Source organism: Schistocerca americana, chromosome 4 (assembly GCF_021461395.2).
Source record: "Schistocerca americana isolate TAMUIC-IGC-003095 chromosome 4, iqSchAmer2.1, whole genome shotgun sequence".
Taxonomy (NCBI): Eukaryota; Metazoa; Arthropoda; class Insecta; order Orthoptera; family Acrididae; genus Schistocerca; species Schistocerca americana.
In genome coordinates, this window is record NC_060122.1 from 667,816,801 (window position 1) to 667,844,268 (window position 27,468).

Below are 27,468 nucleotides of genomic sequence, written 5' to 3' on the forward strand. Positions count from 1 at the left end.
TGTGACTGATGAATTGTGTGGGTTTAGAGAGGAGATCGAGATTAAAAGTAATAACATGCACAAAACTACATGGGACCTGCATACCTCACCGCTGTTTATATGCAGCCACAGCAGCGCCTGCCACAACCCTGACAGCGAAGATGGCAACCCGCCCAGCAACCCCCCACCCTGCGCTTCACCGTCTGCCTTTCATCAAAACACAGAGGCGACAGCTGTTACAGGTGATGCCGCACATGCGCGCGCAACGATTCCTTCATGTGGTAGTCAATGGAACCCTGTCGGCTGTCGCAAAGTGCAGCTCCGCGAGCAACACTGCAGTTTTCACTGAACTACCGTTCAATGATAACGTATTTAAGGTTAGTTCCCTTTCATACTTACGGCGCACCGACGATAACATCGCTCCTTACTGCATCCCTCCAGGTATTTCGGCCACACCTATTCACAAAATCAAGGCCATTACTACGGGCGTCTGTCACAGGCTTAACACAACTGAGGGACTGCCTGTCCGTTCTCGCCCCCAACGCCTCAATGCAGAAAAACTTATCACTGCCAAAGAATGTATTAATGAACTTTTACGCTTGGGTATAGTCCACCCCTCAGACAATGTGTGGTCTTTCCCAATACATGTCGTTCCCAAAAGGACAATTCCTTTCGACTCTGTGGAGACTATAGGCGTTTGAACGCCAGAACAATACTTGATAACTACCCTGTCCCACACCTCCATGATTTTTCACAATCCATGTCCGGTGCCAATTTTTTCTCTGTGTTAGACTGCAGAAAGGCATACCATCAGATTCTGATGCACCCAGAAGATATACCCAAAACCGCTATCATCACCCCATTTGGACTATATGAATATTTGTTTATGCCTTATGGATTGAAGAGTGCTGCCCAGACCTGGTAAAGATTCATTGACACCATTCTACGTAGCCTTAATTTTTGCTGTGCCTACCTAGACGACATTATTATTTCCTCCACAACTGCCAAGGAACACAAACAACACCTTCAACAGGTTTTTGATAGATTGGCATGACACGGAGTTGAGATTAATCATGACAAATCCAAACTGGAGAAGCCAGAGGTTATTTTCCTTGGACATTTGGTCAATAATGAGAGCATTCGTCCCAGCTCAGATAGAGTACAACAAATACTTGACCTTCCCCTCCCTCAAACCTATAAAGAGTTATGTAGATACCTCGGAATGGTAAATTTTTTTAGACTCCACATTCCACGTGTGGCATCTCTTCAAGCCCCTCTCACTGAGGCCTTAAAGGGAAAGCATACCACAGGTGACAGACACTTAGAATGGGATCAGACCATGCAGCGAGCCTTTGACTCACTTAAGTACGCCTTGGTAAATGCTATTACCCTGTCTCACCCTCACCCTGACGCCTCCCTGACAATAACCACAGACACTAGCGATAATGCCATTGGTGCAGTTTTGCAACAGACTCCACCAACAGGTACTACACCTCTGCATTTCTTTTCAAAGAAGCTCACCAAAACACAAAGAAAGTGGTCCACATTTGATCGTGAACTTTACGCCATTTATGAGGCCGTAAAGTACTTTCACTCAGATATTGAAGCCTGACTTGTGACAGTTTACACAGATCACCAGCCCCTTTTGAGGCTCTCCGCAAACCAGCATTAGATGTACTACCCAGAAGGTTTCGCCATATGGATTTGGTATTACAATATGTTTCAGACTTTCAATATATCAGGGGTAATGACAATGTTGCAGCAGACTACCTGTCACTCCTGTCCTCCCTGAAGACAACTATTGATCCTCACTGTTTACACGAGCTCCAGCTATCCGACCCAGAGATACAGCAGCTTCTCTCTGACTCTGATACTTCCTTACAAATTGCTCTACTTCCCTTCTCTAATGATGATAGCTCTTTGTATTGTGACATTAAAACATGTCATCCTTGTCCTATAGTAGCTAAAGGTCTTAGGAAAGACGTTTTCAACACAATCTCGCTCACCCGAGCATTCACGCAACTACGCGCCTCATTAGAGAGAGATACGTTTGGCCTAATGTAAAAAGAGATTGTAATCGGTGGGCGAGAGCATGCATACCTTGCCAGAGAGCCAAAATACACAAACATACCAAGCCCCCATTAGACAAATGGGGCGGCTCTGTGGCAGAACTGCCAGAAAATATTAATATCTTTGCTTTTTTGTAGTTCGTTTTACTTACTTTGGTTGTTGACTAGTTGGTGTGAGACATTCGTCATGACTGTTACCGTGATGGTCGAAAACTATTTCTTTGTGTTTTGATTTATCTTGTGCCAATAAAAATATTACATAGTGAAAGTAAATAGTGTTTTCTGTGTTACAAGTAAAAAACTCACCATGATATCAACTGGTAAACAGAAAGCTCTACTGATAACTTAGGATAAAACTGAAAGCCTTATTTTAGCAGTACATTTACTCTAAAGTAAATAAAAAAGATCAAAAATACAGAATTTTAAAGGATAAACAAAACATCAATATTATGAAAAGAATGCTGTTATGAGGAACAGATTTTAACATTCACATAAATATGATGAACAAAGTAAGAGAATTTAAATAGCTCACAAACAATCTCTTCTCACAGTTAAATATAAAGGCAAAAAGTACAAAATCATTAAATGACACACATCAATAAATGAAAACAAAAAGACAAACCTAACAAGTAGAAACATTGTGGGATCTTCTGTAAAACTATTTACCTTAAAAATCCCAGATCAGAACATAATAATACTATTAAGTGATATCAGTGAATAAATAGGCAAAAATTCGAATAATAGTATGTGATTATGTAGAATGTAAAGGAAATAACAAAAATGCTGTAAGACTTTATTAAATTTTTCAGAAAATTAAAAAAGATTAAGTTAAAAATAAAACAAAATATTAGGAATTTTGAAGCAGTTAGAAATGATAAACTTGATTCCAACTACTGGCTAAAACTGAAATCAGATAATTTTGTCATAATATAAGAAGCAATGAAACAGTTCCACAACCCAATAAGGGTAACTGAACCTGGCAGCTGGCAAGTGCTGTATGGACAAATTATCACTGTAGCATTCAAAACATTGACTTAGCTAGTAATAAAAAGAGAATATAATGAAATCATGGGTGCAAAAAGTGGTAACATCATGATCAGATAAATGGAGAAAGTGGCAAATGTATGGACAAATTAAACACTATGAGCAATTTAAACTGCAAAGAAAAAATTTAAGATAATACAGAGAATCAAATAATCATCTGAAAAGTTACAGCTTGTTGAAATGCAAGAAAACTTCAGATGACTCAAAAAAAGTCTCGAGAAACATCAGAGCAACGTTTATAAACAAAATCCTGTACCTTTGAAAGTAATTTTGTCAGTTCAGTTAACCTTTTGAATCAATATTAAATTATGTAAGATCGTTTTCTTTAATTTGGTAGTATACGTTGGTGGTCAATACATTTCACATTTCAAATAACATGAGCAGTGCTTACATTTTCCGGATCATTCTGCACTGTAAGACAGAAAGTTGAAATTAAAGATTTCATATCTTAATACATTCTTTTGAAAACTATGAAATTATTAGATTTCATAACTGCTTGTTGGACAATGGCTAAATTTTAGTAACCAGTAAAAACCCTATTAAAGACATCTAGTATGACAAAGTTACTAGCAGAAACTGTTTCCTGTTACGCAAATTTTATATCTGCAAATTCAGTACGCTTGAATGAATTTTACATGCTCAAAAGTACATATAAAATTAATCCAATTTTACAGTGTAGTAAAGATTAGCAGCTGGAGGACTACTTTCTTGATAGGAATGACTAAAAATTGAGGGGCAAGCTATAGTGTGTACAACCATAAAAAATAAACTACTAATAAGTTACAGTTTAATACTGACCTGAAAAATTTATTAATGGACAACTCATTCTGCCCAACAGACACATTTCTTAGCAGAAAGAATTGATATTCTTTAATATTAACTATTTTTTAAACTGTTGTATCAAATGGAAATCTTATGCATTCAGCTATTTTTCTTGATAATGTATGCTTGATATGTTTCAGTCAACCGCATTTTCATTGCTTGTATATGCAACATGTTTTGGTTTTCAGAGTTATATAACTCCATTTTCAGACATCCATATCAATGGACTATAGACTGCAGCAAGGAAACCAAATAGTATACACAAGATATGTCATGCAACCTCATGTCACATGCATATAAGCGTACAATATATTGCCAAAAACATACTAATGTCAGGATACATATACACCTTTCTGACAAACTGAAATCTCATGAAGCATGTTAAGTCAAGCAGTCAACATAAAAGCTTTTTTGTTGTTGTTGTTGTTGTTGTGGTCTGGTTTGATGCAGCTCTCCATGCTACTCTATCCTGTGCAAGCTTCTTCATCTCCCAGTACCTACTGCAATCTACATCCTTCTGAATCTGCTTAGTGTATTCATCTCTTGGTCTCCCTCTACAATTTTTACCCTCCACACTGCCCTCCAATACTAAATTGGTGATCCCTTGATGCCTCAGAACATGTCCTACCAACCGATCCCGTCTTCTGGTCAAGTTGTGCCACAAACTTCTCTTCTCCCCAATCCTGTTCAATACTTCCTCATTAGCTATGTGATCTACCCATCTAATCTTCAGCATTCTTCTGTAGCACCACATTTCGAATACTTCTCTTCTTGTCCAAACTATTTATGGTCCATGTTTCACTTCCATAAATGGCTACACTCCATACAAATACTTTCAGAAATGACTTCCTGACACTTAAATCTATACTCGATGTTAACAAATGTCTCTTCTTCAGAAAAGCTTTCCTTGCCATTGCCAGTCTACATTTTATATCCTCTCTACTTCGACCATCATCAGTTATTTTGCTCCCCAAATAGCAAAACTCCATTACTACTTTAAGTGTTTCATTTCCTAATCTAATTCCCTCAGCATCACCCGACTTAATTCGACTACATTCCATTATCCTCGTTTTGCTTTTGTTGATGTTCATCTTATATCCTCCTTTCAAGACACTGTCCATTCCATTCAGCTACTCTTCCAAGTCCTTTGCTGTCTCTGACAGAATTACAATGCCATCGGCGAACCTCAAAGTTTTTATTTCTTCTCCATGGATTTTAATACCTACTCCGAATTTTTCTTTTGTTTCCTTTACTGCTTGCTCAGTATACAGATTGAACAACATCGGGGAGAGGCTACAACCCTGTCTTACTACCTTCCCAACCACTGCTTCCCTTTCATGTCCCTCGACTCTTATAACTGCCATCTGGTTTCTGTACAAATTGTAAATAGCCTTTCGCTCCCTGTATTTTACTCCTGCCACCTTTAGAATTTGAAGGAGAGTATCCCAGTCAACATTGTCCAAAGCTTTCTCTAAGTCTACAAATGCTAGAAACGTAGGTTTGCCTTTCCTTAATCTTTCTTCTAAGATAAGTCGTAAGGTCAGTATTGCCTCACGTGTTCCAGTGTTTCTACGGAATCCAAACTGATCTTCCCCGAGGTTGGCTTCTACTAGTTTTTCCATTCGTCTGTAAAGAATTTGTGTTAGTATTTTGCAGCTGTGACTTATTAAACTGATAGTTTGGTAATTAACACATCTGTCATCACCTGCTTTCTTTGGGATTGGAATTATTATATTCTTCTTGAAGTCTGAGGGTATTTCGCCAGTTTCATACATCTTGCTCACCAGATGGTACAGTTTTTTCAGGGCTGGCTCTCCCAAGGCCGTCAGTAGTTCCAATGGAATGTTGTTTACTCCGGGGGCCTTGTTTCGACTCAGGTCTTTCAGTGCTCTGTCAAACTCCTCACGCAGTATCGTATCTCCCATTTCATCTTCATCTACATCCTCTTCCATTTCCATAATATTGTCCTCAAGCACATCACCCTTGTATAGACCCTCTATATACTCCTTCCACCTTTCTGCTTTCCCTTCTTTGCTTAGAGCTGGGTTTCCATCTGAGCTCTTGATATTCATACAAGTCATTCTCTTATCTCCAAAGGTCTCTTTAATTTTCCTGTGCTTTTTTGTTGTTAAGATACATATGACCGTCCAACATAAAATGAGTTAAGCCACTCATTCAAACAGACTGTTTTAAAAGAGGCCTTAAAATATGAAATGTTATGTATAAATGAAACTTGAAACTTCCTAGTTGAGTAAAAATGTGCACTAGAGAGGGATATAAGCTCAGAACATTTTGTCTTTAACCTTTTTAATTGCTCTACCATATGATCACCATCATATGACCTATCCAGATATTACTTAAAACCCACCCTCACAGCTCTACTTCTGCCATTGCCTCTCTTATACCTTTCAAGCTCCATACAATTTCTGCTGCGTATTTTCTAGGACTGAACCTTAAGAAAGGAAGTCAATAGAGAGACTTTCCAGAAAAAAGCAAAGTTTCTGTATTTGATTCCCTTTTTGGCACCTAGTTTTAATCAGTGATAAAAGTTCAAAATAGTGCACAATGAAAATTCATTCTGGAAACAAATGAATCATCTTTGTATAAGCTAATCATGAATGCATCACAACAGTAAAATCTAGAACATTAAGAGGAAGTTGATGCATTATTCTGCCTGAGACCATGTAAATTTAGGTATTCATGTGTTAAACATAGGGGATTATACATTAACAGCCTATTTTGGTGGGGAAAATATGGAGGCAGGTGGAGTTGTCATTTGTGTTAGAAATGATACGAGTTCAAATATATAAAAATGAGTAGTTTCTGCTTAGATCTACACATTTTCTTTAACACTGAAAATCTTAAGGAAATGGATGGTGTTCTTTGTCATGAGTTGCCCATTGCACAGTGTGATTTTCTTTTTAAATGCTCCAACTTTTCCCATCAACTTAGAAATAAGTTACTTTTCGCCTTGCAACATATGTGGTTGTGAACTGTTACTTCTACAGCAGTACACTCCAAGCCACTGTAAAGTCCATATCAGAGGGTACTGCCCATTATGCCACTTATTAAGGTATCTTCCTGCACCATTCACATAGGGTTCACTGTTATAATGATAGCTTAAATCATTCTGTGCACTGTTCTTAGTTTAATCTTGTCTTCACAGTTGCTATAAGGTTGATAGATATTGTGGTTATATAATATTATTCGCTTAAAACTGGTTCTTCAGACTTCGTGAAATAGTTGCCAATTATCTTCAAGTATCTGCCAGTTAAGGATTATCAGCACATCTGTGTTGCTCTTCCATCACAGATGAAACACAAGCTCAGTTTGGGTAGGAATAGAAAAGGAAATCAGCAGTGTCTTTTTCAAAGGGATCATCCTGTCATTTTCATTAAACTAAGCCAAACTATGCACTTGTGCAGAGCTCTTGCACATGTGAAGATCTCTCTCTTTGGTTTACATGTTTACCCAGATGCCTCATCACATTGTTTGAATTGGAAAATGGAAAAAAATGTGAATGAGCCACATTAAATGTCAGTGGACCCTTAATGGCTTGCATGTGTCTTAGTTTCATATTATTCTATATTATAAAATTAAAAAATCATCCTTTTTTGATAATATAATGTAATTGGATTGTTAAAAAAAATCTACTCACCAAGTTGTGGCAGACCACTCACGTAAAATAAGGTTATAAATATGCAAGCTTTTGAAGCCAGTGGCTCCTTCCAGCAGAACAATTGAAGGGGAAGGAAGAGGGTTGAAAGAAAAGGATTGGACAGGTATAGGAAAGGGGGTAGATTTTAGAAAAGTCACTCGAGGGAGACTTATCGGATGGGATGAGATGGAAAGACTGATTGTTGGGGACTGCACTGGATGAGATTTAAGAACCTGAGGGCTTATAGGTTGAAGAAGGGATAATACACAAGACAGAGATTACTGTTAAAATATGCATGAGTTAATATGTGAAAAGCTAGGTGCATTGTACACAACAGAGGTGGGAGGGGTCAGCAAAAACTAGACAATTAAAATGGAATGAGGAAAGAAATAGTTGTGTGAAGAAATGCTGAGACAGAAGAAGTTAACATATATTAAGGTCATGTGGGTGGCAAGAATCAAGGACATGTTGTGGTGCTAGTTTGTGATTGTGAAGTTCTAAGAAACTAGTGTCTGGGTGAAGAATCCAGATGATGCATTTGGTGAAAGGCACTGAGGTCATGGCTGTCATATTGTTGAGCATGCTCTGCAACAGGATACTGTGTATTGCCAGTATACATCCTCTGCCTGCGTCCATTCATCCTAAATGATAATTTTGTGGTAGTCCTGCTGATGTAAAAGGCCAAACAACATTTTCCTAACAATTGATATGAGACATGTCATTTCACAGGTGGCTCTCCCTTTGATTATGTGTTTTGCTAGTTACAGTGCTGGTATAGGTGGTAGTAGGAGGGTATATAGGGAAAGTCTTGCAACATGGATGGTGACAGGGATAGGAGTGATAGCATAGGGAGATGGGTGCAGAAGGAGCATAGGATCAGACAAGGATATTGCAGATATTGAGAGGGCAATGAAAAGCTTGTTACAGTTTGATACATTGATTTGTGTGGTCTCTCTTTATGATGATCTTTGGACTCACTTGATGCCTAGTTTTGTTCTGTGTTGTTATTTTTTGTGATCATGAAGCGAATGAAGTATATCATTACGATAAAGTGGAGTTAAATGTTATTATATCACCATAGTATCATTACTGGCCATGCTGGTGACCACATGCTACTCGTTTTCTGTGAATCCAGCAATATGGACAATTTTGACAAGCAAAATACCACGCGACAATGTGGCCTACAATAGCAATGACTGTTACAATGCAGCAACCGACTCTGTCCACCAGTTATATGCCCAAACATGTGTCTCCTGCTTAAATTTGGCACCATTGTGCATCAAATCATGTGAAAATAAAAAACTGACAAATTTTCACCACAACTTGTTCCACAAAGTGCACAGATAATGGACATCACTGCACATTTTCTTTTGCCATGTGAACATTTTCCAGGACAATTTACTCATTGAGCCATCCATCGACAGGTTTCTTTATGCATGATAATGATGTTGTGTCACAAAGTCCACTTGTTACCCTTTCTAATTATAACCTACAACGATGGCGTTAGCTCTGCACCATGGCACCATATTGCCAGCATATTCACATAAGCTTGCCGAATTTGATGATAAACTACAAGTGATACTAAAATGTAGACTTTCACGGCCGGAAATATCATGTCCGTTATAATTATCCGGGCTGTTATGCCGTGGTCGGTTGCTGAATTCTGTGTCGATTCCCAACGATTCGTCTCCAACTGCAGGAGACATCTTCAAGGGGGTCCGTAGCTCAATGGAAGGTCCAACATACGCACTGGCTCGCTACTGACTGCCACTATATCCCGTGTCCATGCACTCCCACGCCGCGGCGTGACGACACGTGTTTTGAAAACGTCAGTGCAATTGGCCGCTGTCCGTCGCCGTCGATCGCCATTGCCATCACCCAGAAGTGGGCAGGTGGTACACATCTTCTTTAACACTGGCATCCATATGCCATTTAATTTCACACCCTCCTCCTTACGGTTGAAATTATTAGGGTGTTTAGCGATTTCGATTGCCTCCCTGTAAAGCCTTTTGTAATATCCGCTTGTGGCCGCTAGTACTTGCGTCTCCTCGAAACGAATATTGTGGTTCCCTGGCTGGAAAGCATGCTCCGCAACAGCTGATCGTTCCATTTCTCCTCTTCTGCAATTTCCCTTATGCTCTTCCAAACGTTTAGAAACAGTTATTTTAGTGGTACCCACATAAACATCACCACAGCTGCATGGGATCCTATACACTCCAGCTTTTTCCAGTGGTTTGCGAACGTCCTTGGCAGGCTTAAGGTATTCCTGTATCTTCCTGGTGGGCTTGTAAATTACGGTAATATTCCGCTTCGTCAAGATCCTCCCTATTCTTTCCGTTACATTTTTAACAAACGGCAGGAAAACCTTAGATTTTTCAGTAGCCTGTACGTCAGTATGATTTCTGCGTGGGTGCCTCCACGCACATTTTATTTCAGTGGACGAATATCCGTTCTTCATTAGTGCATTGTGGAGATGTTCCAACTCAGCGTCAAGCAACTCAGGTTCACAAATATTTCTAGCTCTGTCCGCTAACGTCTTGATAACACCCCGCTTCTGTTGTGGGTGGTGGTTCGAATCCCGGTGCAAATAACGGTCTGTGTGCATGGGTTTGTGGTATACTGAGTGGCCCAAACTACCATTTTCGTTTCTAAAAACAAGCGCATCGAGGAAATGTAACTTGCCGTCTACCTCCTCCTCCATTGTAAACTGAATTCTCGAGTTTATCCTGTTCAGATGGTCGTGGAACCGGCTTAGTTCCACCCTACCATATCTCCACAGCACAAATGTGTCATCCATTTATCGGAACCATGCATTTGGTTTTTTGCTGGCTGTACCTAAGGCCTGTTCTTCGAATTTCTCCATAAAGAAGTTTGCAATTACGGGACTTAGGGGGCTTCCCATAGCCACGCCATCCATTTGCTCATAAAACTGTTCATTCCACTTGAAGTGTGTGGTCGTCAAACAACACTTAAACAGTCCTGAAATATTGGCAGGAAAAATTCGATCCAGCAGTTCTAATACATCATTAAGTGGAACCATGGTAAACAGCGATACCACATCGAAGCTGACCAATATGTCCTCTGGCTGGACCACTATGCCATTCAATCTGCTGATGAAATGTGTCAAATTCTTTATATAAGAGTCCGAACGGCCCACATGTGGTTTTAGCAGCATAGTCAAAAACTTGGCTAACGAGTAGGTGGGCGAACCAATGGCACTTAGTATCGGTCTTAACGGCACATTTTCTTTATGAATTTTGGGCAATCCATAAAGCCTCAGTGGTAGCGCAACCGAATTGCAGAGACCTTTCTGTACACTATCTTCAATGGAGGACTTTTTTATTAACCGCGACACAGTTCTGAGAACGCTGTTAGTGGGGTCCTTATTCAGCTTCCTATATGCTTGCGGATCCAGCAGATCAGTAATTTTACTCCGATAGTCGGCCACATCCATAACTTCCTTCGTCAGCTGGGAGAACCAAAATATTATCGTCGTCATTCAGGAGTTTTAAAGCTCTTCTCTCACCCACAGTTATATTACTTTTCAGCAATTTTGCATTGGCTAATATTCTTACTGTTTCTATACAGATTTCTTCAGCTGTTACAGAATCCACACTGCGAATTTGTGCTTCTACACTGGCTATAATTTCTTCCGTGGGCACAAAACACGGACTAACAGCAAAATTTCCTCCCTTGGCAAGCACAGATGTCTCATCGTCAAATAATGAACGTTTGGACAAATTGATAACGGTCCGGGAAACGTCTAAATGCCAAGCAGTTTGATTAGGTAGCAAATTATTAAACTTCTTCTTCTGTCTACTAGACGTTGTCAATATATGCTTCCTAATGGTATCATGCAGTAGTCTATCAATTTTATCCCACTCACCGCTGCACAGTTTATTACTGATCGCAATATGGAGAGACATTGACTTACAGTTTGTGCTTGCCAAGTCCCATCGGGTCTGCTGAATGCGCTCTCGTAGTAAGGCCTCCTCAGTCCATTTGAAAATGTGTTGTGCCTTTCCCGAATAGAACAGTCGCTTTATCTTCAGAAACTTCGGCATAATGCCGACGGCTCTGCAAAGAGACAGGAATGTGAGGGAACACAAAAGCTGCACTCTCTTCTTCTGGAGTCCTTCTCTTGACATCTCCTCCCTGTAGAGGCATCTGATACTAAAATCTGTATAGAAACAGTAAGAATATTAGCCAACGCAAAACTGCCGGAAAGTAATATAACTGTGGGTGAGGGAGGAGCTTTAAAACTCCTGAATGACGACGATAGTATTTTGGTTCTCCCAGCTGACAAAGGAAGTGCAATGGTGATTATGGATGTGGCCGACTATCGGAGTAAAATTACTGATCTGCTGGATCCGCAAGCATATAGGAAGCTGAATAAGGACCCCACTAACAGCATTCTCAGAACTGTGTCGCAGTTAATAAAAAAGTCCTCCATTGAAGATAGTGTACAGAAAGGTCTCTGCAATTAAATTGCGCTACCACCGAGGCTTTATGGAGTGCCCAAAATTCATAAAGAAAATGTGCCGTTAAGACCGATACTAAGTGCCATTGGTTCACCCACCTACTCGTTAGCTAAGTTTTTGACTACGCTGCTAAAACCACATGTTGGCTGTTCGGACTCTTATATAAAGAATTTGACACATTTCATCAGCAGATTGAATGGCATAGTGGTCCAGCCGGAGGACATATTGGTCAGCTTCGATGTGGTATCGCTGTTTACCATGGTTCCACTTAATGATGTATTGGAACTGCTGGATCGAATTTTTCCTGCCAGTATTTCAGAACTGTTTAAGTGTTGTTTGGAGACCACACACTTCAAGTGGAATGAACAGTTTTATGAGCAAATGGATGGCGTGGCTATGGGAAGCCCCCTAAGTCCCATAATTGCAAACTTCTTTATGGAGAAATTCGAAGAACAGGCCTTACGTACTGCCAGCAAAAAACCAAATGTATGGTTCCGATACATGGATGACACATTTGTGCTGTGGAGACATGGTAGGGGGGAACTAAGCCGGTTCCATGACCATCTGAACAGTATAAACTCGAGAATTCAGTTTACAATGGAGAAGGAGGTAGACGGCAAGTTACATTTCCTCGATGTGCTTGTTTTTAGAAATGAAAATGGTAGTTTGGGCCACTCAGTATACCACAAACCCATGCACACGGACCGTTATTTGCATAGGGATTTGAACCACCACCCACAACAGAAGTGGGGTGTTATCAAGACGTTAGCGGACAGAGCTAGAAATATTTGTGAACCTGAGTTGCTCAACGCTAAGTTGGAACATCTCCACAATGCACTAATGAAGAACGGATATTCGTCTGCTGAAATAAAACGTGCATGGAGGCACTCACGCAGAAATCATACTGACGTACAGGCTACTGAAAAATCTAAGGTTTTCCTGCCGTTTGTTAAAAATGTAACGGAAAGAATAGGGAGGATCTTGATGAAGCAGAATATTACCGTAATTTACAAGCCCACCAGTAACATACAGGAACACCTTAAGCCTGCCACCGGAAAAAGCTGGAGTGTATAGGATCCCATGCAGCTGTGGTGATGTTTATGTGGGTACCACTAAAATAACTGTTTCTAAACGTTTGGAAGAGCATAAGGGAAATTGAAGAAGAGGAGAAACGGAATGATCAGCTGTTGCGGAGCATGCTTGCCAGCCAGGGAACCACAATATTCGTTTCGAGGAGACGCAAGTACTAGCGGCCACAAGCGGATATCACGAAAGGCTTTACAGGGAGGCAATCAAAATCGCTAAACACCCTAATAATTTCAACCGTAAGGAGGAGGGTGTGAAATGAAATGGTATATGGATGCCGGTGTTAAAGAAGATGTGTACCACCCGCCCACTACTGGGTGATGGCAACAGCGATCGATGGCGACGGACAGCGGCCAATTGCACTGACGTTTTCAAAACACGTGACGTCATGCTGTGGCATGACAGCGCGTGGACACGGGATTTAGCGGCAGTCAGTAGCGAGCCAGTGGGTGTGTTTGACCTTCCATTGAGCTACGGACCCCCTTGAAGATGTCTCCCGCAGTTGGAGACGAAAAGTTTGGAATTGACACAGAATTCATCAACCGACCACAGCATAACAGCCCGGATAATTATAATGGACATGAAACTACAAGTGTTCAGTTCAATGCAACAGCAATCTCTTGGTGGGCATGGCCATTTCTACAGCGCTGGTCACCCCTGCAACTGTGTCATCTGTGTCAGGTTATATGTACAAGCATCAAGAACAGTGTAAAGTCGAGAATCCACATATTCTGAAGGCCGCTGCAACATCATCTGCATTCACAGTTCCCCTCCTTCCTATTCTTTCAGGATGTCTACCACAACTGCTTCTGCTTAACAAGGATAGCCTCAAGGTATGGTTTTCTCTTGTAGACAGCATCCCCAACATCCATGGAGTCTTATGTGATGAAGCATATTTCATATCTTTGATATGCAGTTCTGCATGTGCAAACAGATTTGACATCAGATCAGTACCAACAAGGGACTGCTATGAAAATGCAAACTCTATTGTTCTTGAGTGCTTGTCGAGAATTCTACAAGAAGCACATAGTGTATGATGTACTGCTTGGTGAGCTTGCACCATCACAGTTATGGCGAAAGATCAGTGCATTAATCCCTCCCTTCTTCCTGTCTGATGCCACTCTGTGGTCACTACAGATAGTGAAAATAATGGAAGCTCTCCAGTTGCAACTTTTATCATATGCAACTGACCCATTAGAGATGGGCCTATGGCTAGGTGATGACTCCTATAAAATCATCAGACATCGACATCTCACCACAATGCAGAGTTTTAGGCTGACAGTTGGCAATACTGCACAGATTCCAGCACATACTTTTGCATGAGGCCGTGTGAGGTCACTCCAGTCAACAACCTTGATCAAGGTGCTACCTGGCTACCTGGTGGCCCCAGCAGTAAACTAGCCATCCCTTCCATGCCTCCTCACCCAGTCCCTCCTCTTTGAGTCACCCAGTTCCAGTGCTGCAACTACAGATGTTGCACTCAGTCCACAGCCACACAACACATCTGTTGTGTTGGTACCATGCCCATCACAGAGATGCATCTCAGAAGTGTCACCCCCCATTGCAGGATGAGTTAGGTGCATCATGTCACGAGCATTCTACAGGGCACCTGTTGCCACACCAATCTTCACACAATAAACAGCTACCTCCGAGCAGACTGTATGTGCATGACCTCATCAGCGACACATTCTTCCTGGTTGACACTGGTGCAGATACCTGTGTCATATCTCTAGGGTTGTCATCTTTGCCACTGAAGCCTTCCACCATAACACTGCAAGCAGCAAACAATTTGTCAGTCAGCGTATACTTCTCCACACACCTTCACCTCAAACTTACACCAAAATTTTGTTTTGAATGGACATTCAACGTAGCCAACATTGATGAGCCAGTGTTGGGCATTGACTTGCTACGACACTATGGCCTCCCTCCAGATTTATTGTCGGGAATGCTGCCCCACCACTCTTCTGAAACACGCATTGAGGGCTCCTTTGTCACATCGCCCACACATTCGTGAGCTACAACAGCTGCTCCTATGCGCCAGTTAGCTGAACTCACATCCCTCACTTTAGACCTGGTGGAGTCACTGTGCAAGCTACTCAACCAACATCATGACATTGCAGCCTTACCGATGGCCAACACTTCACTGCAGGCACTAATCTTCAACTCTTCTGTGGCCCTGGCACATGTGCGAACGACCATCGCAGCACTTTCAGGAGCTACCACCACTGCAATGCTGGCCACTGCTCCAGTCTTGCTCTCTAAGTATGATGTTCAATGCGAATTGTCTTCTTGCTCCCATGGTGAGCAATCCAGCTTCTCCACATTGGCAGACAACACTCGCTCTACAGCTGTCAAACTAATGAGCTATGCAACCACTAGGATCGACACCATCCTGCATGCTCACATCAAGCCCGCACACCATCACGCCACCTTGCCACACCCCTCTCACCATGCTGATACCACATACAACATCTGGCCCAGACTCCTCACCTGCAGCTGCCAAAACAGTACCTGATGGCAGAGAATCTTCACCACCTTCACCACCTATTCTACAGATCAGTACCCAGTTTTACAGTGCTGTGTATGACATCATTCCCTGCTCCAGAATGCCTTCTGCTCGTGTCAGCCCAGTGACATTCTCCATTAAAGTTATTATGAATAGTACATTTCATAGGCTATATACTACATAAGGACCCCCCTCTCAGCCTGAAAGCATGCTGTCTATAGGCTAAGGAACTTTGCACTGCAAAAGAATGCATTCAGGAACTTTTACAACTAGTAAACATACCTCCTTCTGACAGTAACTTGTCATCATGTGTTCATCTCATCCTCAAAAAGGACTCAACCTTCAGACTTTGTGGAGGCTATGGTAAACTCAATGGCTGCACCATTTTAGACTACTACCCCATCCCCCCACATTCAAGATTTGCTTTGCAATTACATGGTTCTTGGCATTTTAGCATCATTGACTGTTGTAAGGCATATCATCAGATTCCAGTGCACAAAGATGACATTCCTAAGACAGCCATTATAAATCTCTATGGCTTGTTCAAATATTGCTATGTGCTTACTGACTTAAAAATGCAGCTCAGACATGACAACATTTTGTAGACTCATTATTTCACCAGTTCCCTTTTTGTTATGCTTACCTTGATGAAATTTTAATTTTCTCCACCTCTGCTAATGAACATGAGCAACATCTGTCTCTGATAATGACATGGAGATAAACAAAGACAAATCCCACATGCACCAGCCAGAAGTTGCATTGCTGGGCCAGATAGAGATTTCTGAAGGCATATGCCCCACATTTGAACGTGTCGCTCACATTACAAGCTTACCACCACCAGTAGCTTTTTGTGACCTATGTTGCTTCTTGAGCATGATCAGTTTTTTCATATGCCTCATGCCACCTCACTGAAGTCTGCTTCAACTGACGCCTTGCAAGACATACATATTTCAGGCAATCCCAAGGTTACGTGGACCCAGGACATGAGTTGTGCCTTCAGTGTCCTTAAAATGGCCCTAGCTAATGGAGTCACACTAGCCTATCCCAGTGCTTATGCACCTATCTCAATCACTATAGATGCTAGTGACACCACAGTTGGTGCCATGCTGCAGCAACACATTCACAAAGGCTCTCAACCACCATGTTTATTTTCAAAACAACTATCCACCTCTCAACATATGTGTCCAGCATTTGACAGGGAGTTACTGGCCATTTATGAAGCCATATGCTATTTCCAAGAGGATAATGGGGCATATGATGTCACCATTTGCATGGATTGCCATCCCCTGGTTGATGCACTGTGTAATCCTGCTAGCGATGTCCCTCCACATTACTTCATGCATATGGATTTCATCAGCCAATATACAACAGAAAAATATTTTAACGGAGGCTTGGATAACATCGTAGCACTCTACAAGTCATGCATTAATACTATTATGGAGCTTGCTCAACTACAAACTACTGGTCCAGAGGTACAATCAGAATGACGACCTTTCCCTGGTGTCACACAACTGATTTTTTGTGTACTTTGACTTCCCCTTTCGACAGGCCATTTTCTCTTCACTGTATGGTCTAGCTCATCCAAGCATCAGAGCACCAGTATGCCTAGTAACTGAACATTTTGTTTGGCCACACATCAAGAAAGATTGTCATGAGTGGGCATGAGCCTGCATATCTTGTCAACATGCCAAAGTAGTTTGACATGCACATCCTCCTCTGGGACACTTTGAAATACTGAAGGGACACTTCAGACATGTTTCTATGGGCCTTTTCAGCCCCCTACCCACTCTAAGAACCACCATTACTTTTTGTCAGTCACTGACCATGTGACATGTTTGGGAGAGGTGGTTCCTTCGAACAATATCTCAGCAGGTACCATGGCTTTAGCATTCATTACCTGCTGGCTCTCCTGTTTTGGCTGCCCTGCATCCATCATGACAGATCAGGACAGGCAATCTGAATCTCTACTCTTCAAATGATTCAGTGTACCACCCCCAAAGCAATAGGTTAGTGGAGCACTGACAGCATTAATGTGCCACTCTGACTCCTGGTCAGATGCACTTCCATGGGTACCAGCAGGCATTTGCACAGCATATAAGGATGATTTAAAGGCGTCCCTACAGAGATCCTTTATGGCAAACCCCTGGTACTCCCAGCAGAACTTATCGAGGGCACTACTTCTCATCATGAAGAGAGACAATCATCCTTAGCTGAGCAAGTTCGCTCTTGTATCTCACATATGTGCATACCACAACCACAAGCACATACTCACTCACCAAGGAACACAAGGAACTTGCAGACTGTGACTTTATTATGTTGTGAGATAACACCATTCGTGCAGCTCTTATTCCACCCTATTTTGGACCTCACTGGGTTATTGACCATGCTGCAAACATTACGACCCTCCTGCTAAATGGCATACCACAAACAGTCTCTCTACATTGAGTTAAACTTTCATGGGTCCTCACTGAACACATCTCGAATGATGAGGCCTCAGAACTTCCTCTAGCTGTCAACACAACAAGTGAACCGGTTTCCAGTCAGTGTTCAGCAGGCACTTCCCTCCCACTCTCACTTACATCTTGTGAAGCCAGTGTTAGTGATTGTGTCTCCCCCAATGACAGTGATGTGTGTGATGAACTTGCCATACCCTTCTTCTCACCGCCAAAACCGTGCTCAATTGGGACCATATTTACTGTCGATGTCTCAGCATTCCCAGTGGATCACAATTCAGTGCAACAACATAATGAATATTTGATTGTTTTTTGTGCACCTTCTCATGTATGTAAATCTAAGGATGTTAACCTCACACCCAGCTGAGCTATTCACTTGCCCAGAGATTTTGTCAATGGCTCCTTTTGAGCTTTTATCGATGAGGATGATGCACTGTCAGTTGTTATTCTATTTGAGTGTTCACAGTCCCTCCCTTCCCCTCCTATTCAGATCCCAGTCTCCCATGCCAGTCATCCCCTATGCCAACTGACACGGATGAATGATTATGTTGTGGCTTCCCTGATCACCTCCCTGATACAATTCCCTTCCCCTTTTGGTCATACACCATGTTCTGCACTCCCAAGGGGTAAAGGGGGGGGGGGCTCTGTGGTGGTTTGACACATTTACCTGTGTGATCTCTCTTTCTGACGTTCTTTGAACTCACTTGAAGTCTGGTTTTGTTCTGTTTGTTACGTTTTGTGATCTTGAAGTGAATAAAGAATGTCATCATAATAAGTGGTGTTAAATGTTATTATTTTGGCATAATACCATTACTCACCACAAGCTATTCTAGGTGTGCTGGGCAAAATCTCAGACAGAATAGATCTCATTTCAGGGCATGATTTTAGGAAATCATGGCCTCATGTAAGTAGCTCATTAATACTTTCAAAACTAGGATAATACTGAGTAACAAGTGGTGTGCTCCAAATTTGTTTATTGGAGGGATCAGCAGTACCAGGATTTGATGTGATGGCCCAGGAAGTCTGCTTTTGAAATAGACTGGTGGGGTAATTATATCCAGTGAAGGCTGAGGTGAGAATGGTGTTGTACTGCTCCAAAGAATCTGTATCCAAGCAAATAAGGATGGCATTAATTTGGGCAGAAGTGTGTAGCTGTCCTTCAGTGAGGATGAGGTCAACATCAAGGAAAGTGGCATGGATTCAGAATAGGATTATGTAAAATTTAATTGGGAGAAGGTATTCAGAGATTCCAAGAATTTCCATTAAGCCTCACCATGAATCCATGTGGTAAAGATGTCATCAATGTATCTATAGTTGGTAAGTATAAAGTTGATTAAGGAGAGCAAGAAGGATGTCATGGGTTTGGAAACAGGTGGGTGCTGACTGAGGAAATGTTCATGACAAATTGGGATATGGCTGATATCAATACCTTCCTAACAGTAATTGTCAACAGTTTTAAAATCACTGTCCACTGTCTGCTTTCTCATGGCTTTAGCAAAAATTATCAAAGGAATTATTTGCCATTATTCATTCTCAGTGTTGTCCTATGCTTGGACTGGCGCTGACACTGTATGTATATCAGATGCCTACTACCCAGATACTGTTTTGTGTCTTGGGATAATGTAATAAATAACCTCATGAAGTTAATTTACATTTGACTTCAGGATTATTATATAATACACATTAAAGATTTTACAGTTTACCATTAGCTTTCATGGAATGTGAATTAGGTGAACTCAGTTATTGAGTGGTAATGTGAAATCAGTTCATATTATTTTGTCTACCAAGTTTTTACTTACATGCTTCAAAGATCCTACAGGATATAGATTGAAGTTCAATTCAGGTATCAAAATTAACAGTTAAATACCATTCCAACCATAATTGATGTAGCAAATATTCTTTTGAATTTTTAAATGTAGCATTCAACCTTAGCTTCTCTTTCTACAAAGATAAGAATTACTTATTATCTGTGCCTCTCATATCTTTGTGATAACCTGTGCTCTAATACTTTTTAAATTAGCAACAAATACCATTATTTGAAAATACATTATACTTCATTACATTTTACTAAAACTCTACATCCAACACACCAGATACCAAATTAGTTATTATACAGGAAAAAACATATGCCAAATAATTTCAATAACATAATGAGTCATTTGTCTTTGTCAGGATGAAACTTGTCTTCAGATTAATCAATGATGCTATGAAAGGAACATAAACATGGCATGTTTTATGAAAATGTACACTGTGTACACAGAAATGCTTGAGGATATGGGAAGAAAACATCATGTGAAAACATTGTTTTCTATTTATTGCAGCAGAAGCTGCCTGTTAGGAATCATATTTACATTGGTAATTATTACCATAGCTTTTCACTGGGTAAAACTATCATATTTTTAATCTGAAAGTGTGTGGGGAATCTCCCAGCAAAAAGCAGCTGCTACAGAGAGGAAAATCTCTGACTAGTGACAGCAGCCTCATATGCAATATCTGGGAAACTAGGATTCAGTGTGCCTTATTCTGTAATTGACACAGAATAAATATACACCAAAGTTCATGGCACTGGTGATCTGCAGATGGCTCATTTGAATGTATGCTGAGTGTCAAAAATTGAGCCATCTTGCAACTATTAAGCACTGAAATTTCTATGACAGTAAAGGGACTTATTTACTGATGTCTTAGAGCTTTGCAGTGAAATGCTCAGCAACTGATGCTGCTTAAGCAGGATAATGAGCACTCTCAGTACAGTGTTGCCAGTTCTAATGAAGCTATCTTCAGTACCAAACAATCTATCCCTATAGACAAGCTATTGTGTGATTTTGTTTGAGACTTTACTTCACATGCATATCATTCCAATACTGTGCATCAGCTTCTTGGACATGCAAATTCTCAAATGTTTACTGATGTTGATGTGCCTACCACACTGCATCCAACCATAGTGAATCCATTCATGCCACATCATGTGACCCAACAAGCTGGATAATTCACTACTGCATTTACATCTGTTCTGTTGTGTATAGATACTGTGACCTCATCCAGCATGAGTCACTGGGCATTGTCCTGGCCATAGCACAACCATGCACCCACTCCACCACCCATTTTGGTTCACAACTTTCACTACTTCAATTCTGCCCCAAACAATCTGTGTTGGGGTTCACAATCACTGAATGCATTCTAGCCTTTCATGGCCTTTCAGACGATAATGTAAAATTTGTCACTCTGCTCAGCCATCTCAATCAATGTGCTCACATAATCAGTGATATCATTCTGGTTCCCAGGATTGTCAATAAATATAATACCATTAAGTCTGCACCACTTCAACTCCTTTCATGGATATCAGAGCAAGAATTAAAACAAGTCACCAAAAATAACTGCCTAGGGATTAGAATACCTTCACAACTTTGGCACTCATTATGTACACTGATAGATATTAGCCTAATACCTGATCACAAGCTTTGAACTCTGTGAATTGTCAATCCCACACCTCAGCTACAAATGATGATGATTTAGCATGAACATAAATCATTGGAAAGTAAATTTATATCAGCATACCAAATTTTTACAGGATGTGGAAAATCTATAAACACTGCAGATAACAATGCCTCTGATTGTGACTACAGCACCAACCACATACACACAACTGAACTAGACCAGCCACACCTTACCAATGTTGAATGCTATGTCAACTCCACCACATGACCTTCTGCCAACCACAACAAACAATCACAGAACCTGCAACCAGGACTCACCATTGGTGTTTCTTCATGGAGACAGCTCTGCTGATCCTACAGGCTATTCAGCATCACAGTGCCCGACTGCTGGCTTCGGTAGATTGACCCAAACCTAACCACAGTGGTGCATCAGATTAAGGCAACAATTCAAGTCACACACCTTGTAACATTTCAGTGAAAGAGCATACATTGTTCCTCTTCAGCAGAGAGGAACACTCTCTGTCTTTGATAGCTTACATAGACAATATTTTTTCATTGACGGGGGTTGGACATAAGTAATTCACCACTTTGACATTCTCCAGCAATGAGTGATGTACCTGTCATTGAGTTCCCCACAGAGTATGACTCCCTTATTACCCTCTACTGTTCTGGGTCTTGTGCCTTAGATCTCACATTTGGGAAGTTACTTTCACTGAACTTTCTCATTGCAAACATCATTGTGCCATTGTATGGGGGTGACTTCTTCTATCACTTCCATCTCTCACCAGATTTAGCACACAATACACTACAACAACAAGGCAATGATAGCTCCATTCCAAGTGTTGTCAGTCACAGGTCCCCAACATCATGACAAACTTCCACAACCTCTCTCTCAAAAGGCATGCATTATCATGACATGAGTGACAAATGTCAGCAATACCTTGTAAACTCCCCTCCCACAATCCGTTATTGTTACTACTATTGCTGATGGTAAGGTCTCTTTTTTTCAAAAACACAAGAGGAGTAAGATTTACAATAAACTTTTTACTTATCTTCTTTTCTCATAGCTGGCTCCCAAACTCTTTGTCTTTAAATATGTCTGCTTGTGTCTGTATATGTGTGGATGGATATGTGTGTGTGTGTGTGCGAGTGTATACCCGTCCTTTTTCCCCCTAAGGTAAGTCTTTCCGCTCCCAGGATTGGAATGACTCCTTACCCTCTCCATTAAAACCCACATCCTTTCGTCTTTCCCTCTCCTTCCCTCTTCCCTGATGAGGCAACAGTTTGTTGTGAAAGCTTGAATTTTGTGTGTATGTTTGTGTTTGTTTGTGTGTCTATCGACTTGCCAATGCTTTCGTTTGGTAAGCCACATCATCTTTGTTTTTAGACAAATTTATAATTAGATATTTAATGGCATTTTCCCATTTCAAAATTGTAAGGGACCAACTCATTTAGTCTCATAGCATATATGTATCAAATCTATTACAGAACATAATCATATAGTTGTATATAGTAGATTTAAACTCTGTCAATAGATAAGACACAACTTTTGAAATCACATCATCTTACATACTACATTTCTGACAAACAGATCACAACTATGTAGTCATATGAATCAGCAAACATAGTGTGTCATAAATTTAAACTCTGTCAGTATTTAATACAGAGCTTTATAAATTACATGATCTTACATACTACATTCCTGACAATAGAGACAGAAAAGGAAACAAAAAAATTAGATATTTATGGATCATATCTATAAGGTTTCAGTTCAGTGATATTGCATAATCATAACAACTTCTTAGATTTAGGTTACAGAAGTCTGTATGCATTAGGATGTAGAATTCAAGAATTTCGAATGGTCCTACATAAATATTGAAAAATTTCTTTATCTCAGATGTCAACACTTCAGATCTCTCTTTGGCTCTCACCAACATGAGATCTCCTACCTCAAACTTAGAAAAGCTGCCTTTACCATCATGTCTCTGCTTTCTCCTATCCCCCTGCTTTTTCATCATCTCCCTAACACACTCTTCCCTCTCTTGTAGTGAAAGAATTTTACATGGAGGAAACTCAACATTCTCAGAAAGAAAGTTAGCTGGTCTGTGATTAAACATGATTTCAAATGGTGAAAAACCTATTGAAGAATCTTGTAAGCTGTTCATAATATCCTCAAAATCACTGACATAATCTATCCAACTGTTATGATTCTTACTACAACACCTTCCAAACAGTCTTCCAGATTTTCCCATATATCTTCCTGCGGGGTTACTCAAAGGATGGCACAGTGAGGTTAAAATATGTCTTGTTTTTGTGTGATCAACAGAATATTTTCAAGCTTGTGATGTAAACTGAGAACCATTGTTAGATAAAATTGTTTTAGAAAAACCTCCTGATTAAAATATGTGTTTTCAAACTTAGAGATGATATGCTTACAAGTAGCTTTCTTAACAGGAAACAGCTTTCTGAACTTCAAGAATACATCAACCACCACAAAAACATTGCAAAATCCATTCTCAGACTGAGGCAAAGGTCCATAAGACACAATATCTAGTTTACAATTGGGCAGTATGTTTTGCATTTGTCCTCTACTTGTTTGGTTACTTACCTTCACTCTTTGACATCTGTCACAGTTGGCAATCTTCTTCTTGACTCTCCTTCCTATGTTATAAAAATAGATGTTTTCCTGAATTATTTGTGTGGATTTGGTTGATCCACAATGACCAGAACTCTCATGTGTATAAGTAATTAAAGTTCCAGCCAACTTCTTGCCAAAGATGGTCTACATCTGAATAGGTTGGGCTCAAAAATATTTAGTAAGATGTTCACAGATATTTGCCAGATCATAAAAAATAAGGGAAACTTATAAGTAGTGATGAGGGTAAAAAATCTGTGTAGCATTAAGAAAGAGAGAACCCAACCATTATCTGGCAGGAAATGTGCTAAAGCCTGTAAGTGATAGTCACAGTAGGTATGTTATCCACTGGAAAATAAATGGCTTAAACACTTCTGTCAATAAAACCTCCAAAATAGATGAATTGGAAATCATTCTGTCAGAATGCACAAATATTAAAGTTATTTGTTTAAATGAGCACTGGTTTAATGAAGACACATTTAAAATTCTAAACAAAATAGGGAACTTCAGATTAGCAAGTAGCTTCTCCAGAAGAAACAAGTCACGTGGGGGCTCATGTATACTTCTACATAGTGATATAGATCAGGAGACCAGAAACTGTTTTAATTATTTAAATTAAGAATGTGCCACGACCACAGATGGTGGACGAGGCGGGCACGGACGTCCTTGGGAGCACCAGGGAGGGGTAAAAACCTCAGGAGCAGCACCTGGCAGGCGCGGACGGTGAACAGAACGCCCGACACAGGACAGGCCTCAGAGAGCTGCCACAGATGGCGCCCAAGTCGGGCGCGGACGTCCGAGGGAACACCGGGGAAGAGACAACATATTACAAGCAACGCCAGGTGGGCGCGGACGGCAAAGAGAGCACCCAGCGCCCTCTGGGCATAATTACTGGACAAGATCCTCCAACACGGCAGTCTGAGGTAGCACCTGAAGAAGGCAACGAGTTACGTGGCCGAAATATTGTGCCAGAGTGACATAAACATCCGGCAGTAGACCCGATTATTCCACATGTCAAGATCTCGCCGGGAAAGCCTGAAGAGTTACATTCATTGCTTGTTTACAAATTTGAAAAGTTTACCATTAGCAGCAGTGCCCTACAATGGCTTAAATCATACTTATCCAACATAAAGCAAAGAGTTAGCATTTCTTCAAATGGCACATATTATTTTTGTGACTGGACAGAAATATCTTTGAGTGTTCCACAAGGCTCCATATTAGGCCCAATCCTATTTCTCTTTTATATTAACGACTTACCATTAAATATCAGCTCCCCATCAGTTCTGTTCACAGATGATACTTCTGTCTTAGCTGAAGATCAGGACTTGGAAAAAAGTCCCAAATCTGTGATCAGTACCTCAGAAACTTGGTTTCAGCTAAATGGGTTGAATCTAAACATATCTAAGACTCACGCAATGCAGTTCAGAACCAAACAGTCAAAATGTGAGGAGATTAAGATTGTACAAAACAACCAAGGTATAGAAGAAGTTGAGACAGTCAATTTCTTAGGTTTAAATGGAGATAAAAATTTGAGCTGGCAGGCACACATTGAATACCTGGCAAACAAACTGAGCAGCTTTGCATTTGCAGTGCAAATATTGTCAACTGCAACTGACATGGACATACAAAAAGTAGCATATACAAGCTACTTTGAATCCATTATCAGGTATGGTACTGTTTTTTGGGGTACCTTGACAAACATAGTGGGGATACTAAAAATACAGAAAAAAATTATATGAAATATGTGCACTGCAAATCACAAAGAACTATGTCGACCATTATTTAGAAAACTTAAAATATTAATTCTGCCATCCTTACACATGTATGAGATTATTATGTTTTTGCATAACAGACATGAATTATTTGAGGGTAAATGAATTATTTGAGGGTAAACATTCACATTCACATGATACCTGAAAGAAAGAAAATTTTATGCTCCCAACCCACCACCTCAGACTGTATGCCCAGGGATTTCAATACATGGGAATGAAAATTTGTAATAAGTTAAAAGGGAACAAGTTGATGCAGATGAATTTATGTTCACTTAAAAGAAAGCTATATGAGGTACTGACACTGAGGTATTATTACTCAGTGGATGAATTCACGCAGGACAAACTGGAAATTTGAGCTGGGTACAATGTGTTACCTTTGTTGTTGTTGTTGTCTCCAGTCCTGAGACTGGTTTGATGCAGCTCTCCATGCTACTCTATCCTGTGCAAGCTTCTTCATTTCCCAGTACTTACTGCAACCTACATCCTTCTGAATCTGCTTAGTGTATTCATCTCTTGGTCTCCCTCTACAATTTTTACCCTACACATTGCCCTCCAATGCTAAATTTGTGACCCCTTGATGCCTCAGAACATGTCCTACCAACCAGTCCCTTCTTCTTGTCAAGTTGTGCCACAAACTCCTATTCTCCTCAATTCTATTCAATACCTCCTCATTAGTTATGTGATCTACCTATCTAATCTTCAGCATTCTTCTGGAGCACCACATATCGAAAGCTTCTATTCTCTTCTTGTCTAAACTATTTATCGTCCATGTTTCACTTCCATACATGGCTACACTCCATACAAATACTTTCAGAAACGACTTCCTGACACTTAAATCTATACTTGATGTTAACACATTTCTCTTCTACAGAAATGCTTTCCTTGCCATTGCCAGTCTATATTTTATATCCTCTCTACTTCGACCATCATCAGTTATTTTGCTCCCCAAATAGCAAAACTCCTTTACTACTTTAAGTGTCTCATTTCCTAATCTAATTCCTTCAGCATCACCCGACTTAATTCGACTACATTCCATTATCCTCGTTTTGCTTTTGTTGATGTTCATCTTATATCCTCCTTTCAAGACACTGTCCATTCCATTCAGCTACTCTTCCAAGTCCTTTGCTGTCTCTGACAGAATTACAATGTTATTCTTATAGTGTCATTATTTATTAAGTGCTATTATTTAGTAATTCAAAAATCATTGTAATTGTTTTATAAATTTTTGACATGTCTCCTGTACGCAAACCAAATGGATTGCAAATGTACGTCATGAGATGAATAAAACACAATTCACAAAAAAAATCATATTTTCCAATCATCCGAGTCAGTCTTATGTCTTCTGAATAATATACCATTGTTTACATTATAATATTGTTCTGTCTTTTCTCCTTCTTTCTTACCCAACATGCTCTTAACCAATTTCCAATTTTGATCATGGTTTGACATGTGCGGATGACTTTGCAAATTTTCAGGATCTGTTTTTTGTCTTTCACAACTCTTAAGTCCATAATTTTAAACTCTTTCTC